The sequence below is a fragment of the Lissotriton vulgaris genome, chromosome 5, assembly GCF_964263255.1.
Source record: "Lissotriton vulgaris chromosome 5, aLisVul1.2, whole genome shotgun sequence".
Classification (NCBI taxonomy): Eukaryota; Metazoa; Chordata; class Amphibia; order Caudata; family Salamandridae; genus Lissotriton; species Lissotriton vulgaris.
The window spans coordinates 1364176609-1364193540 of NC_141693.1; positions in this window are offsets into that span (position 1 = coordinate 1364176609).

Consider the following 16932-nt stretch of genomic DNA (forward strand, 5'->3'; position numbering starts at 1 on the left):
AAAGGAAGCAGAGAGATGGAACAGTAGTTTTGGAGTTTGTTGGGGTCTGCCGAGGGTCTCTTGAGGAGGTGGTCTGACCACGGCGTGTTTCCAGACTGATCTCATCTCCTCCGAGATTGTAGAGTTGGTGGGGACAAGGGTTAGTGGGTCGGTGGGTGCTCCCTAGTGGATGGAGTTCATGGGCGCTTTGATCTGTCAACACTAGACATTGATGTCTGCTTTAAAGGTGGCTCTGTCAGTGCGGTTCCTGCTGGTGCGCCATCTTCTTTCAAGTTATTTTCACATGCATTTCAACATGCTGAGATCTGGGGAGCACTAGCTGGCTTGTTTGGAGGGTCTGTATGTTTTGGCTCATTTGGTGGGGGTGACTTTGTCGGCTGCGCTTGAGATCCCATTACTGAAGTTCTGTACTGCATGGTCCAAGTTGGTGGGGATTTTTGGCTGTGTGGTGCTGATGGCCTCAGTCCATTTTTGCTGAGTGGCCTTAGACCAGCTGCGGAAAGGGACGCTCTGTCCGTTGGGGACGGTTCAGGCATGTCCGACCAGGTGAGTTCCGAGGTGTGGTTGTGTCTGAATCTGTTGCTAACCGTTAAAATGGGGTCCAGCATGTATCCTGCTTTGTGCATGGGGTCAGTTACTAGCGGCTTGAGGCCGATGTTGTCCAGTCTTTTCAGTAAGTTGTGGAGCTGGTGTTGGTGGAGTCGTCTAGGTGGAAGTTGGTATCTCCCAGGAAGATGTAGTGTTCGGATTTGATGGCAAGCAGAGTGATGAATTCAGCAATGCCGTTGCTGATCCCAGTCCGTGGTCCTGGCGGTCTGTACGTGAGGGTGCCTTTGATGGCCCAATGGGATGGAACTCAAAGGGCTGGAACCAAAAACTTGTAACTGGTAATGAAATTGCCACAGCCTGTTGGCAGTTAGCGAAAATCATTGAGAAAGACCGGAGAGCGAGTGCTGAGATGTGATCTTTGGGTTCCCATACACCTCATTTTAATTGGTTTTTGTTTTTTGATTCAATTGTTACATAATATTGACTGTTACACTATTAGAATCACTAAGTCGAATAACCCTGACCCTGTCCCTACTGCACTCGTTTTGCATTCCCAATCTCCAATCATCTCTCTGATTCACTCTGTCAAACGCTTTCCTCCTGCTCTCGCTCATCACTCTCTCTCTTCTTACTGCATGTATCGCCTCTTATCTTCCCTCATCCACCCCATTTCCTCTCCAGGCTCACAATTCTGATCTGTCTCTCAGTCTCCGGCGCCTCCTCTCTCTCTGGGTTATCCACAATGATCACCTCATTACATTTTAATTTCATGTGGCGCACTGATCCAGCTGACTGGCCATAGTTTGCCTGTTTATTTTTCCATTCACGAGCCTCATTAGATTTTCCTGTAATTCTTCCCCCATTCAGGGTCGTAGAATGCCGCACACTTTTTATTATTATTTTGTAGCTTACTGCTTGTGGGTGAATTGCTGTTCAATTTATTGAGCAGGAGTTATTTCGCCTTCAGCTGATGAATACATCCATTTGCAATTACACTGCAACAAGGGGCGTGCAGCCAATTGGAAGAACGGGATCAGACATCTTCCATTCTGCTTACGGCACGCTCTCCGGTATAAGAGGGAGAAGAGTGCTGCACTGTGTTTCATGTACAAACATATTTTTATTCAAAGTGAAGGTGAAGCCAGAGAAACAAAAATGTGATATTGACTATGATCACTGTGGTGTTCTTCTTAAACCGAGTGGGTTCAAACAATGCAAAAGGTATAAAAGCAATAACACGGGAGTCGGGCATGGGAGGAAGTGATGTCATGCAGTTTTAGATTAGTATTTAGCAATTATTAAATGTGTGCAGTCGCTTCCTGTAGTGTCAGTAGCATCAACGCCCTTTCATTTTATTTCTACGTCTCCTATGATTTTAGATTAGTATTTAGCAATTATTAAATGTTGCGTGAAGTCACTTCCTGTGGTGTCAGTAGGGTCAAAGCTTTTTCAATTCCCTTCTGACTCTTCTATGATTTGTGCAAAAAATGCTGAATTAGTAATAGCATGGATAAATAGTTTTATGCATGTGAACTGACATTCCCAGCACAAAGGACACTTCACGTCGATCATCAGACAGTACATATCAGTGAACAGTCCTACAAATGGAAAGCCTACCCCCTCCCCAAACTAGGACAAGTATACATGCATGCAAGGCTGCCCTGGACATATATAGCATACTGAAACCCCTGTGTAGGCTGAGGTCCGGGGCCCTGCGTTTAGGGATGCATGGAAAGATGACAGGATCATCACTTAGTCCCAACATTCACCCGCCACTTTCTACACTAACTTTTTTCATGTTTTCCAGGGATGCATATAGCTACCAATCGGCCACTGCATACATGCAGACAGAACATTGCATGAATAGCATTTGGAATTAGAGGTTTAAAATGGCACCTACCAGCCAGTGGCAAAGTTTGCCAGAAAGATCCACAATACCAGCGCAGCCTTAACAAATGCCTGATCTATAATTGCACAATCATCTAAGGACTCCACAAGGCAACTGCTTCACAAGTTAAACAATGGACGGGTTGCACCCACATGTCCACATCATAACCAGAATATACTTCCACAGATTGGCACCTGGAACTTGGCAGCTCAAATTATACAACCATCATACTGTACACAGCACAACACCAACCACTGATCTGAGAAGAAAACAGGGCACCACCCCATGGACTACACACTACAGCTTGTCTAAACCAATTGAATAAATATTGTAGGACTATCACAATATAATTAGCAATGCAGAACCTCAGCTGCAGATGTTAATGAGAAGACCAGAAACTGTATCCGTCACCTATGAGGTGAGCCAAAGTCTAATAACTAGAAGTCAGTTGACACCATGCACTGGACACACATTGTGCCCTGTTCTGGAACTCACGCTTGCACTTACCTCACAGCAGAAGCTCAAGGTGGGAGTTCTAGATGTTGGTGAAGACTGGTCCAGGTGGGAGCTGTAGATGTCATCCTGCACCTGGTACTCAGGCCACTCTGCACCTGCAGCAATGCGTGAGGCCTAGGTCTGTCTAGGATGGAGCACCATTGCTCAGGAGTAGCAGGAGGGAAGGACTGAGGGGAACACAAGGGTGAATGTGCGTCTGATGTACAAGTTGCTCGGGTGCATTTCAATGACACAAACCCCATGAAGCTGCTACCGGACAGATTGAGACTGACTGAGCTCTCATTAGATAAGAGTCTGCTCATCAGCACTGGTTCCACTAACTCGATTCACCTGCGTCTTCCAGCTCCATGAGCCAAGTAGCTATCAGCAAGGAGACAGCTAGTTTCACTGAGGCCATATGATTAAAATTCACCCACTGACAGAAGGCGGGATGTACTGCAGCTGAATTCTATGCTACGGACTAACGCACTGTCGGCAGACTCTCCAATTTTCATGGAGTAGTAAAAGGAGTAGCTATACCTAGCCATTGCTCTGCTGTTTCACTTCCAGAAGTAGGTTTAATGGCCAACGAAATGAAAGAAGGATGACAATGGGACAATTGTAATTGTTTGTGTTATTGGAAATGAGTAACAGCAAGCACCTTTGATTCTAAGATGGCAAAGTAGCTTTTTTCAAAAAGAGGATTTATAGTCATACTAAGTGGGCATTTTTTATCCATGCAGAGCAATACACGCACTTCTATGGCAAGTCATGAACATGGCAGGGAAGCAGCAATTTCCTGTCTTGTGTTTCATTTCATGAACTATAAGGTTGTGCTATTGAATATCAACTCCCAGAATTTTGTGATACATTATAATATCGATGAACAAGTAATCGAAAAGTAAGTGCATAGAAGGAAATATACATTCACTCTTCCTAACTCCACATCTACATGCCTTGAAGATATTTATATGCATATTGCATAGGTACATATATGCAGAATTAGGTTTTGAAATTCTAAAGTAACTTACCTGCCGAAATTTTATTTTCAAAATTCTGTTCTCTATATTGTATCTTGGAGCTGTTTAGGCTCCACCCTTTATGCACAGAAATGCAATTATATGTTCACATTTGACATTATATTCACTGTATGTCTTAACTCCATTAACGTGTGTGAGGCATGTAAACGTTTTGTATGGATTATAGATTTCTACAAGAGTGAACTAATGTTCAGTTCAAACATGTCAACATGTGTACTCTATTATTATTATTATTATTATTATTATTATTATTATTATTATTAATAATAATAATTTCTTGTATAGCGTGTAGCTACCCTTATGGTTTTCCAGCGCTGAGCAGCATATTTTACAGCCTCGAGGGAAAGCTAGAAAAACAGGTGTTTAGCTCCTTGTGGAGGTGCAACCTCTAAGAGATTCAGGTATTCACTTTCTTGCACTTACACTTCAAGTAATACTTGCATATGTAAACATGTACTCTATTCCTCACATTTTACATTCATTCTTCAAGTTGCACTTGAACATGTACACTTGTATTCAAAGTGCACATTAAATGTTCAGTTAAATTAGCCTGACTACAGGCCTCAGTTGAAATTCATTTTGCTTTGCCATCATGTTCTCTCTTTCTTTGCAGGTGTATTATCATGATTACCGTTAGTTGGACAAAGGCTTATTGTTTGATTTAGACAACTGATAGAGAGGACTGGAGGGAGGAACTTGGCAGTGAACATAGAGTGTTCACTAGTCAAAAGAGATTTTCTGTTCATCTTATTACAGGATGAAGAGATATTCAAAATTCAAGTTCAAGTTCAGAAATTTATATAGCGCACTACTCACCCAGAGGGTCTCAAGGCGCTTGGGGAGGCGGGTGCATTTACTTATCGAATATCCAGGTTTTTAGTTGCTTTCTGAAGGAGTGGTGGCTCTGAGTAAGGCGGAGGTGAGTGGGGAGAGAATTCCAGGTCTTGGCCGCTAAGTAGGAGAAGGATCTTCCCCCCATGGTGGATCTGTGGATGCCCGGAATTGCGGAGAGGGCTTGATTGGTTGATCGTAGTTGGCGGGTGGGGGTGTAAAAGGATATTCTCGTGTTTTCGGCATTCAGGTCCTAGGTCATAGAGGGCTTTGTGTGCGTGGGTGAGGAGACGGAACGTTATTCTCTTGTTGACGGGGAGCCAGTAGAGATCTTTCAGGTGGTCAGAAATGTGAGCATGGCGAGGGATGTCCAGTATGAGTCTGGCTGATGCGTTTTGGATGCATTGAAGTTTTTTCTGTAGTTTGGCTGTGGTTCCGGCGTAGAGGGTGTTTCCGTAATCTAGTCGGCTGGTGACCAGTGCGTGGGTGACCGTCTTTCTTGTTTCAGTGGGGATCCAGCGGGAGACTTTTTTGAGCATGCGTAGGATGTTGAAGCAGGATGATGAGACGGCATTGGCTTGTCTGGTCATCGAGAGGGAGGAGTCCAGGATGAAGCCCAGGTTGCGTGCGTGATCCGTTGGTGTGGGTGCGGTTCCCAGGGCTGGTGGCCACCAAGAGTCATCCCAGGCCGAGGGGGATGAGCCTAAGATGAGGACTTCCGTTTTGTCCGAGTTCAGTTTTAAGCGGCTGTTCTTCATCCACTCGGCTACTTCTTTCATTCCTTTGTGTAGGTTGGTTTTGGCGGTGTTCGGGTCTTTGGTGAGGGAGAGGATCAGCTGGGTGTCGTCTGCGTAGGAGATGATGTTGAGGTTGTGTTGGCTCGCGAAGGATGCGAGGGGGCTCATGTATACGTTGAAGAGGGTGGGACTGAGTGATGATCCTTGTGGTACGCCGCAGATGACTTCTGTGGCCTCTGATCTGAAAGGGGGGAGGTGGACTCTCTGGGTTCTTCCGGCGAGGAACTAGATGATCCAGTCCAATGCTTTTCCTTGTATTCTGATGTTGTTGAGGCGTTGTTTGAGGGTGCTATGACAGACTGTGTCGAAGGCTGCGGAGAGGTCAAGTAAGATGAGGGCAACTGTTTCTCCGTTGTCCAGTAGTTTTCGAATGTCGTCTGTTGCCGCGATGAGGGCGGTTTCGGTGCTGTGTTTAGCTCGGAAGCCGGATTGTGAAGGGTCGAGGAATTTGTTGGATTCGAGGAAGGCTGCGAGCTGACTATTGACGGCTTTCTCAATGACTTTGGTGGGGAGAGGGAGGAGCAAGATGGGGCAGTAGTTCATAAGTTCGGAGGGGTCTGGTGTGGGTTTCTTCAGAAGGGCGCTGAGTTCGGCATGTTTCCAGATTTCCGGGAAGGTAGTGGAGTTGAGGGAGCAGTTGATGACGTCTCGGAGATGGGGTGCGATGATGGAGTCAGCTTTGTTGAAAATGTGGTGGGGACATGGGTCGGTTGGCGATCCTGAGTGGATGGAGTTCATCAGGTGGATGGTGTCTTCGGTGGTGATTGGGTTCCAGGCGTAAAGGTTGTTAGAGGGCGGTGTTGGCTCAGAAATGGGTGGAGTGGACAAGTCTTCGGACTGGTTTTCAAAGCTGTTATGTATTTCGGCGATTTTGTTGTGGAAGAATGAGGAAAGAGAGTTGCAGAGGTCTTGGGAGGGAGAAATGTCGTTGGTTCCGGCGGTGGGGTTAGTAAATTCTTTGACGATGTTGAATAGTTCCTTGCTGTTTTGGGCATTGTTGTGAAGTCGATCCTTGAATGCCGATTTCTTGGAGGTTCGGATTAGTTGGTGGTGTTTGCGGGTGGCGTTCTTGAAGGTGGCTAGGTTATCAGTGTTTGGGTTTTTTCTCCAGGTTTTCTCGAGAGTACGGCAGAACTTCTTGGATTTCTTGAGGTCATCGTTGAACCAGGGGGCTTTTTTTCTACCTTGCTTGATTAGATGGTTTTTCAAGGGTGCAAATTCGTTGGCGCTATGGGTGATCCATTGTGTGAGGTTAGTGGCTGCTTGGTTTGTGTCCGATGATTTGGTGGGGAGGGGTTTGTGAAGCGATGTGAAGAGTTGTTCGGTGATAATTTTGTTCCAATTTCTTCGCGGAATAGGTTGTGGGGGGTTGTGGGTCGTGGACTTTTTGTAGTTGAAGTGAACGCAGCTGTGGTCCGTCCAATGGAGAGTTGTGGTATGATCGAAGGAGATGTGCTTGCTGGAGGTGAAGATAGGGTCGAGCGTGTGTCTGGCGTAGTGGGCGGGGGTGTCTACAAGTTTTTTGAGTCCGAGGTTGGTCAGGTTATCCAGAAGGGTGGTGGTGTTGTTGTCGTTTTTCTTTTCCAGGTGGAAGTTGAAGTCTCCCAGTAGGATGTAATTCTCGGAGGGGAGGGCATGTGGGCTGATGAAGTCAGCGATATCTTCGCTGAAATGTGTGCGGGGTCCTGGTGGTCGGTAGATGAGGGTGCCTCTGAATGTGGTTTTGTGGTCGTGTGAATCTGGAAGTGGAGGTGTTCGGCGGAAGCGAGGTTGTCATCTGAACTGGTCGTGATGCGGATGGTGTTCTTATGGACGATGGCGATGCCTCCTCCTGTTTGGTTGATGCGGTCCTTTTGGATGATCTTGTAGCCGTCCGGGATGGCTATGGCGATGAGGCATTCAACCATGTTTCTGTGAGGAAGTCGACGTCCGGCGATGTAGTGTCGAGTAGGTTCCAAAGTTCAATGGAGTGTCTGTGGACTGAGCGGGTGTTGATCAGGATGCACTTTAGGTGGTTAGTGTCGGAACTTTGTTTGGAGTTTGTGGATTTGGTGTGGGTTTTGATGCAGTCGAATTTGCAGGAGTGGCAGGTGAAGGGTCCATGGGTGTGTCCTGGGGCGGCTTGGTATCAGTTTGGGAGTTGGCTGGGGTTAAGGGCTGAGAGGGTTGCGGCGTCATAAGTAATGCAGGAGGAATGGGAAACGCGGGGGCCAGCAGTTCTGGCGCTGTGCGCGGTCCAGGTGCGGACGGGCGTAGACAGGCTTACCTTTGGCACAGCTTCGGCGCGCATGGGGCGCGACCGCTGCACGTCAACACTGCATGCAAATGCATCTGACATAAGTGGGAAGTGGAGGGGGAGTGGCGAGGGAGGGTCAGCTGGGAGGCGGGAGCTGGGTGGAGAGGTGGGCTGGAAGGCACAACAACAAGATGGCAGCAAAACGAAAGGAAACAGGACGAGATTGGGGTGGGCAGAGGCGCAGGCACAATCAGGCACAAATAAGCAGAGAATACAATGCGAGCCTGCAAAAGCACTACGATGGCACACAAGCGCTACAATATGCAACACAATCTGATCAGCTCGATGTGGGCTGTGCACAAATAGCGTTACGCTCTAATTAGGCAATGCGGCAATATTAGGTGATCAGGACGGAGCGCAGTCACTAATGGGAGCAATGTTGAAGCACAAGACAATGTTTGCAAAGAAAGCGCTACGATACCAGCTGGAGCCAGGGAGCGAGGGGAGCGACCGCTTCTGACGGAATCAGGATGGTCACAACGCTGTGGTGTTGTGGGAGGGAGGGTCAACTGGGAGGCGGGAGCGGGGTGGAGAGGCGGGCTGGAAGGCACAACAGCAAGATGGCAGCAAAACGAAAGGAAACAGGACGAGATTGGGGTGGGCAAAGGTGCAGGCACAATCAGGCACAAATAAGCAGAGAATACAATGCGAGCCTGCAGTCCCAGATCAATGCGATGAGAAGCTGAAGGGATGTTACAGGTGCACTCAAATAATTATTTGATTGGCTCTTGGTGGTGTGAAAGGTGAGAAGAGCATTTCTGAATACACTGTTACCTTACATTGGTGTTCTCGCACAAAGAAGGGGTTGAGATTCTGTTTAGACTTTGGGAGGTACAGACCTCTTTGCTTGCCTTATTCTTACAAGTGTGAAGCTTTATGCTAAGCATTTATTTCCTTTTTCTAAGACTTCTACTGAGGCCTGATCATGCTGACACCTTCTATGCTCCCTAAATAGAGTCCCTCCCTCGATGACCCTATACTTGAATGATGCTAGAAGAGAGGAGGTAAGTTTCCTTATGGAACATCTGTTTGCTTTAATCTGTTTCTTTATTGCTGTGGCTATCATAAATCAGTATTTTGTTCTATTGCGCCTCAACCTACTGAGATATTTCAGCGTATCTACTGTATTGCTGTACTCATTGAACCTATTATTGGTATGCACATATACTGGATTGATTGGCAAACCAAAATAAACCCTTTTACTATATTCAGCAATTCCTGGTCCTTATTGTGGAGTCACATTGGCTTCACAAGTTAGAAATGTATATACTCTTTAACGACTTGACCAAGAGATTATGTTGCAAGGTCCAGCCCTTTTTTAGTCTCATCGATATTCTGGTGTTGATATTGCACACCACGAGTTTTCCTTATTAGAACTAAAGGAAAATAAAAATGCTATTACTAATTCCACAGTGGTTTCAGGTAACTTCCGCTTATAAACTCATTGTACAATTCTCTGATCTCTTCTGGTTCACAGAGTAATTGCGGGGAAGCATCAGTCTGTAAAAGAAAAACAGAGTTCCAATACAAAATTGGAAGTCATTTGAAATAGAATTTGAATAGAGTGTATAGCAGCTAGAAACATTTACTGGGGATGTACTTATTTAAGAGCGTATCAGGTTGTTTAAACACTCTTATTTTAAAATAGTAAATTACACAAAGGAAACTTTAAACATGCATTTACCTATGGAAGCATTACAGGCAATGCAAAAAGAGATTTTTCTTCCTGTCAGTCATTGGGACAGAGATTTTTCAGCAAATGATTGACAGGTCCAGATCCAGTAACTGCTTGCAAGACTCTTGCTTCTAAACTGTATCCACAAAGTGGTTTGGTAAACAAATAGAGACAACATATGCACTAGGGTCATAGAATCAGGCATGGCCTGGTGCTGATATGCGGAAGCAGGAGGTGTGAATAAACCCATGCATTGCCCTATAGCAATTATTTAACTGCACTCTATATGTTCATTTACTGCATTGAAATACTAATTAGGAGTGCAACGAATGGTCATGCTTTACTCTATAAGGTGATAAATATGTGCATAGACTAATCCGCCATAAAAGTTCCATTTTAGCTCATGTATTGCCAACAGAAGGATCATTAAAAGTCCAGAATAATCCCTAGAAAGCTCATTAAAAGTGCAGAAAATGTCATGCATAGCACAGAGAATCTGCATTCAAAACTGAACAAGCTAATTTGTTGTCTGTTTAAAGCCTATTGAAAGCACCATTAAAGATCTTCTAGGCCTGGTGAATTGGAGCTGAAGACCATCTTCTGCCCTCAGCTACTCCTTCCATTTCCATTCTCTTTTTTCAATGCAGCCGAAAGTCCTCTGAGGCTACCCAAAAGGGATTTATACAACTGTAAAAAACACATCAACCAAAATGAAAAAGGATATGCAGTGTGTTTAAGATGGTCCTTAAAAGGGTAATCTACAATGGCCAAGAGTGCACATTTCTCTTTCAATGTAATCAATATAAGGGCACCAAAAACCCCAGTACCAATATCAATTAAGCTCATGCTTTGATCGTGCAACATACATTAATAGAACAAGAGAAGTCACATGTTGCCTTCGAAAACCCCAGTTATAGACATAAAACTGTCAGGCATCGTACAAAAAAGAGATCATACAATCTCATACAATCTGTATAAATAGTCATTAAACCTCATCTATTGTTACTCACTAACGAGACCAAACATGCTCATGCAATGGCCAGAAAAAGTTCATTAACATTAACAAACAAGCCCTACTAAAAAAAACTCATTTGCAAAGCCGAAAAGATTATACTGTGCCTGGGAAAATGGATTAACGGTACAAAATAAGCAGAAGCATTACCCTCAAAATAAGTACATTAACAACCATTCACTGTCACAAAAGCTCATTAATATGGTAAAAACAGTTCATGTATTACATTGCATCCACTGTAAAGTAAATTTCTGTGTATAAAAAGGCAATTAAGTTAATTTGTCATCATAAAAGCCCATCAATAATATTAAATACGCAATTCAAACCCCCCAAAAATCTTAACAATTGTAACAGTAACAAATTAGGTAGTACCCAGATAAATCTCATTAACAGTACCAAGTAGGCAAATACATCAACACAAAAGACCATTGCCAGATCTAATAAAATCCATCACTCTAAAGAAACTGCACAATACCAAAAATGTGTACTTTGACCCAAAAATGGTCCCCTACCACAATGAAAATGTCATGCAGCATTCCTAAAATAACGTATGAATAGTATCAAAAAAGCTCCTATGGTACATGTAAAACGTGTTATTTACAATGCACATTTCAGAATATTTTTAACACTGATGTCAAAATTACATTCTGAAATGCTTGAGCTACTCTAGCGATGTCAATGTTTAGGTATCTTAGCGTTGGCATTGCTTGAGATGCTCGAGTATTTCAGGAGGTGCTTTGTCTAAAAGCGTGCCAGTGACGACATCCTCATCTCCCTAACATCCAAACACCAACATAATTCTCAGTTATGAATAACACTGGTGCTACACTTCATACAATGTAAGAATATGAAATCCACCCTCAAATACTTCAGGTATTTTTTCTTCTTGGGGCAAACTAGGACTGAAGCAAAAAGATGACGGACATGTGCATGACCACTAATAACGGTAAACAGCAAGATGGTATATTGCTCCATAGAGAGGGCCATTAACTGTAGAAGGATCGTATCCAAACTATCCAACTCTGTGAATCTTTGAAATGGTTTAGTTGGAATCAAACCAAAGGCGAGGTCTTTCATAAGATAAATACTCTCTTACCAGTGACAACAAAATGGCCACCTTCAATCCAAGCCAACACACAAAGCTGGTGGTAGTTTCTGGCATTGGGGCTGTACTTACCCAAGTAAGGACGGACACCACTGTTGATCTCACTGTGTAGTTCCACAGATACGCAGGCACCCCAAAAATAATATCGCACATGTTAGTATTACCATTGCCCTCCCATTGCTCATTCAGCCTAGTGTCTTGGGTTGCCACTTACCCACTTATTTCATTACCATTTATAGGGAACAACTGTTTTCCATTTTACAATTGTAAAGAGTCCACCCTTCCTCCAGTCAGGCGGCCTATTTATCACTGAGACTGAAGTTACTACGCTTGAGTTGGAGCATATTACCCTTCAAGGTAATACAGTGTAGACTAAAGTGTCTCAGATTTCGACCTGAATCCGTACACATGTCTCTAATAATAAAATCTGTAATGTGTTATTCCATTTTCTTTCAGGTTAGGCTGCATTTTTGGATATTGATTCTGCCCAGTTTTTTACATCCTGCCGTACTCATTATTTTCAACATATGGGTATGTCTTTGCAACTTATCTGTATATAGCATGTAAATGTTTGCACTACAATCTATCTCAGCACATGTAGCATTCCTGCTCTATGTCCAGCATACCTGGGTTTATTCCCTCTTTTCATTTCTTATCTTAGGTCTTAATGATTCACTTAGGAATTCTTGCGTCCCATTCACGCTTTTAATGTAGAGATATTGTTTAGGGAGAGTATTCTTCTTTCCTCTCCTCGTTCGATGGATTCATGTAAACTACGAATTGTTTGGGTATGTGGTTTCTAAAGCACTTTTTCTCTTGAATGACACAACTTTTAATCGATATCTCTGCTTTATATCTTGTCTCATGCCAAAAATTGTTGAATCATAAAAACCGCTGGCATAAATATCAAGGTTTCTTTCATCGTTGTCGTGTATCTTTTTCAGTGTATACTGTGACGGAGTCCTGATGAAGGCTTTGCCGAACGTATCTAGTTTGTCAACAAACCACCAGTTTCCTCACATCGCTTTGATATACGTATTGTGCATTATCAACAATCAATGAACATGCATTCTTAATTGTTTTGTTATTCTTGATCAGAAGAATTGAAAAATATCTAGTGTGTTCTGTGTATGAATGTATCACCCATGAACACATTTTTCATGTATTCACTGATATATATGACAACCAACAAACTTTTTAAACAAAAATTGACACAAAAATATATATAAAAAACTTTTTATCCAAATAGAAAAACATTTTTGAAACATAAAATGATTAATAAAAAATTGAGTGATATCAGTCATTGTCAATATTGTTTATTTGTCTTCGTGTCTGAAAACTTTTCTAGATTTGTTTTCCAATATAAATAGTTAAAGTACCTTGCCCAGGTGTGTGACCTCTTAAGGGATCGTAAAAACATTCATCTGTCCAAAGTCTTCGCAGATCACAAGCAACTAGCACTCCTATGCATGCCCTTGCACACACATTCAGTGCATTGCATGGTAAACTGGGAACTCTAGTTGCAAGAACATAAAGTGACTTTATAGGGTCGGATATTGAGAATCCAGCCAATCTTGAAAGGTCACAGGGCAGGTGAAGATAGACACAGACATTTTTTGTGGAACATGTGAAGCCCTCATAGAACATGCAATATCCAAAGACACCACGTTGGAAGAAATGCCTCACAAAACAGTGACCGATCTGTGATTGCAACACATTAAAGAGGCATACCAGTTTAACAGGTGGAAGACTCCGTTGGAAAGCAAAAGACGTTGAAATAGGCAGTAAAAAAGAAACTCACCAATATCTTGAAACTTCAACACAAAATCATGCCTCTGGAGAATGGCACAAGATTAGTCATGATCACTGACTTGATTGTGAAGCTAGCACACATGTGACAACAAGCAATGGAGAAAGGACGCCAAGAATTCAAGAAATAGCTTGGTTTCAGGACATTTTTTGCTCTGTGAGAACTTGAAGTGCGATAATGACTGATGTGATAGGCAAGGAAGAAAGTGGAGAAGGCCATTCTTATCACCTCAGAGCCATCATCTGAGAGCCTGTGGATGAGAGTGAGTACAGCTTTCTAAAATGCATCCGATTGCCATCAACTCTTGGTCTTCTAGATGAAAATATAAAAAAACGATATTATATATATGGCTACAACCTTAACAGCAACAGTTATTCCATGAACAGAGAAGATCATAGACAAACATGGGAACCTGAGAGGAATCAAAGGTGATATGGAGCCTCCTTTCAAAGGCTGAGAATTTCAACGGTACCTGGAAGATAGTGCAGTGCATCCGTTTTCCCTGGCCACAGCTAATTCAGTGGTAGAATGACTGATGGGTGCTCTAACGAAAATGTTATTGACTGCAACAGCAAAAGGCCAGGACCTAGATGTGGCAATGTTTCAGTTCTTGAAAGAGATAGTCAGTCTACACCCATCTCTTCTAATAAAGTGTCCTAAGTAGTGACTTTATGGCCTGCTTAGTTCAAAAAGGCAACACACAATTCATGGAGTTCACCAACAATAGATAAAACACCCACTCATAGCAAAACACTATGCTATAATGTTCAAAATGTCTGAAGGCAAGCTATGACCCCAACTTGCAAGTAGGTGATCACATGTTTTTCTAAACTGAGCAGAAACATTGTGGATGCCCTTTAAAACCGAGCCTTTGAAAGTAGCAGTGATCAAGTGCACCATGTGGCTTCTCAATGAAATACCCTCTGCTCACCTGAATTAAATTATCCTGACTCTCTCTCACACCTGTGGGAGACTCAACAATGCAATTATTTCCTCACCATAAAAAAAGGCTGAAGTTGTAGGTCAGAAAGAAAACGCAGAGAAAGGGAGTGTGAAATAAAGCACAAGATGGAGCACCAAATGCTAACAGGGTATTTGCCGGATTATTCAGAAAGTATAGATGATCTATGGCAGAGGATTTAGACAGAGGAGAATGGCTGATGACTCAGCCTTTGATAGGTGATATGAAAAGAATATTGGCCATCTTGGAGAAGAGTAGGATCTCAGTGACATATGAAATGTTATTCAAAATTGAGTGTAGAACCCAAGGGAAAGGAGCTAAAGGGTGTGGTGAAAAGGGAAGATGGGAACAAGAGATATATGGGCTCAGTAGTGAAAGAAGAGTGATCTTGGAGTCCATCACACACTTGCAAGTAGAGATGCCTAAAAATGCCATCTGTCCTCCTGGAGGTTGATGGCAGAGTCGTTGTTGCTGTATATGCAAATGCCTGATTAATCTTACACAAAACAGAAGGAGATCTTACAAATGAATACATAAAATGGAATATGTATTTGATAATGTGATGGCTAACATCCTAAACACAGCAGATGAGATATCTCAAAAATAATCTACAGCATATAAGCAGGCATACACGAATGCATGTGACGAGTGCAGCATTTTCTGTAATGAAGCCTGGCCAGCAGTCAAAAGAAGGTGTGTGTTTCTAGGAGACAAGACTGTTGTCCAGTAATCCAATGGGGAGTGAAAGAGAATTCAATGTTTTGGTGGCTAGAAAGAAAGGGTGCTGGTTGGATCTTCACTAGCAAGACAAGCTGTTGAGAGGAAGACCACAAAGATTGAAGAGGGTAGTAGGGGGGATTTGTTCTTTGCTGAAGATACATAATTGCGTTTTTGATAGATTGTGTGGTGCACACGTAAAAGACGTAAGCGGAATACATTTGGGAACAGGCAACCAATAAAGAGTGGTGTTGTGCACCCACTGACAGACCCACACAGACACTCACATGCCTACTCATATTTCCACTCAGACACTCATGCACCTACTCACAGCCCCACTCAAACACTCAGAGACTAACGCACCCACTCAGAGAATCATTCACCCACTCACAAAGTCACTCAGAGACTCTCGCACCCACTCACAGACCCACTCAGAGACTAATGCACCCACTCACAGATCTACTCAGAGAATCATGCACCCAGTGAGACACTTATGCAGTCACTTTTGGGAATAGGCAACTAATAAAGAGTGGCATAGTGCACCCACTGACGGAACCTAACAGACACTCACATGCCTACTCACAGACCCACTAAGACACTTATGCACCCAATCACACATCCACTCAGACAGTCATATACCCAGTCAACAACCCACTCAGACACTCAAAGAGCCACTCAGACACTTATGCACCCACTCACAGACCCCCTCAGACATTCCCGGACCCACTCAGACACTCATGCACTCACTCACAGACCCACTCAGAGACTCATGCACCCACTCAGAGACTCACACATCCACTCACAGACCCACACAGAGACCAGGCACCTACTCACAGACCCACTCAAAGACTCACAAACCCACTCACAGACTCACACACCCACTCACAGACTTATGCACCCACTCTCAGAGCCACTCAGACACTGATGCACCCACTCACAGATCCACTTAGACGTATGCACCCACTCTCAGAGCCACTCAGACACTGATGCACCCACTCACAGATCCACTCAGACTTATGCACCCACTCACAGATCCGCTCAGAGACGTATGCACCCACTCACAGATCCACTCAGAAACTCATGCACCCACTCATGCACCCAATACAACACTTATGCAGACTCTCCCCGGCCCATTCAGACACTCACACATCAACTCACATACCCATTGAGACACTCACTCACACACTTACTCTCACAGGTTACAGGTTACAGTTAGTAAATAAAATGTATTGAGAAAACCAAAGGTTACAAAGACATTATAGTTAGGAAATAGAATTTAAAACCCCCTTAGAAATTCACTGAAAAAAACAAAGGTTACAGGGACGTTGTAGTTAGGCTCAGAATTCACTCGTACCAATCCATAGAAATTTAGCAGTTATAGATACCTGAGCTAACTATAACTTATGCCCCTGCAACACACTGCTTATGGCCTCATGTATTTAATCACTACTGACATCATCCACAGAACCACTCACACACTCACTCACATCCCACACAACCTCTTATATCTCCATTCACAGACCCTTAAAGGTACTCACACAACCACTCACTCCTCCATAGAGCCACTCACACACCCACTCACTCACTCAGACAGCAATTCACACAACCACTCACTCACCCACACAGCCACTCACATAGCCACAAACTCACCCATACAGCTACTCACACACCCACTTATTTACCTATACAGCCACTCACATACTGTAGGAAAGTACCTCATTTGACATGGTTGGCCCCCACTTTTTGCCTGGTATTG